Source organism: Aphanomyces invadans (genome assembly GCF_000520115.1).
Source record: "Aphanomyces invadans strain NJM9701 unplaced genomic scaffold supercont1.8, whole genome shotgun sequence".
NCBI classification, from domain to species: Eukaryota; Oomycota; class Saprolegniomycetes; order Saprolegniales; family Verrucalvaceae; genus Aphanomyces; species Aphanomyces invadans.
The window spans coordinates 1,451,028-1,452,945 of record NW_008580153.1 but is presented as its reverse complement, the minus strand read 5'-3'; positions in this window follow the sequence as shown (position 1 = coordinate 1,452,945).

Genomic DNA, 1,918 nt, shown 5'->3' with positions numbered 1-1,918 from the left:
GTTGTTGCCGCGTCGGTCCAGATAGTTCCTGTGGGGACGGAAGGAAAGTGGATGGTGTGCATGCACGCCGACAATTTCCCTAGCGTGATGATGACGTGTACGAACGATGGATGGCCGACACGTTTGTTCATGGCCCCCTGTGGCGTGGATGAGAGCTCATGGGTCGGTAGTTCGAGGGCCTTTGGCGGGGTGAGTCGCGAACGGCTCGGATGGCGAGCTGCACAGCGAAGATAGGACAAACGTCGACGTTGTTTCGTTGCGTGGTCGTGTGGGCCACTTACGATGAGAACGGGACACTTGGTCGTGCTGGTCACGATCCTTGGTCGATCATGAACAGAGTCCAGACCTGCACAGTGATTGAACAGTCCGCATCGGCGTCACCGCGCAGCAGGACTCGACACACGTGGACGGTGCAACGGCGACCGACCTGTTCATGGCGTGGGGTACGAGTGCCTGCTGCTCTTTTCTGACGTGGTGGTGTCGATTTCCAAACGCCCATGCGTATGGTGTGTATTAAACAATGTCTGAGGTTGACGGGCGTGCGTGCGTTGCAGATACCCCATCTTGTTCATGCGGAATTTGCATCGACGCGTGGATGGAAAGCCACACGCGACGAAACGGGAGGCTGCACCAAGACGTAGCCGTCGTCGTGGAGGGAGCGGAGTGACCAGTTCCGTGCTGAGCGCAAGGATTGTCAACCATTCCCGTGTGTACCTGCCATGCCGCAGCGGACATGGTGCACTCACGTATGTGCTCTGGAGGCATGAAAGGCCATACTGGTAGCATGTACAGCCGAGGCGACGGCTGGCAGCACCTCAGACGAGGACTAGCGATCGTTGAGGTGCACCGGCATGGCGCATCACATAGCCGACTCCTCGGTGTTTAGCATCTTGGTCACGACGTCGTGCCTTTCCAAGCGGCGGTCGACTTAATATAGATTCGATCTATCGCAAGCGCCAGCTGGAATGGATATCAGCAACCAACAACCCTTGTCGACGAACGACACATGCATGTGATCGGGTGCGAAGACGTAGAACGGGCCATGAGACAACACAGACAGGACGGATTATTGTGGGCGTGACGACGCAGCGCGCTTTGGCCTGACCTTGCCAGGCAAACCTTGTCGCGGCAACCGATCATTACTCGGATGAGGCAATGGACAGTTGGAAGGAGTCGACGAAAGCGTGAATTGTCGAGTTTGCATTACGTACCGCCGCCCTCCACCCAGGTTGGTCGCTTGGGGCCATCGCACGGCTCGACGCTCGACCGGCAATCCAAGGCCACGAATTTGGCTAGCTACGTCGCGAAATCATATCGTCCTGTGCTTCAAACCAACGGTCGACGCAGCGTGTGACGGCCGCGTGCATCGTCATAAACACTTTGAAATTGTCTCTGCGCTCTCTGGATGTGGTACTAGTAGAAGGTAAGCAGAGGCCCGCGGTCCACTCGGCAGCACCGTATCCCTATCTCTAGACCACGCGACATGATGTAGAAGCCGCTCATGGGTTGGTGAGGCCAAAACCCGGGTGGCAAAAATACCTTGAATAAAGACACGAGAGTGCACCAATGTCTTTTGTCCAGCATAAAGCGATGTTTCATTGGCGAATACGGAATGCCAATATGACAGGAACTAAACTCTATTTGGCTGAATATAGAATTTACTTGGATATTTATAGCGAATCAAATGAATTCCATTCAGATATGGAAATCCCCGATATGCATCGCACCAAGCACCGTCCAGCGACATGTGTGTGTGGTGGGTGCACATGGAGGAAAATCTTACTCGGTTCGAACGACATGCTCCCGACCTTGAGTTGCTGCTTCTTGCGCTTGCAGCACTTGGTCCTCCACGTAGGTCACTTTTAAGTTCACCACGTCTGCAGCATGAAGTGGTCGACGTTTGTGGCGTGCCTGGCGG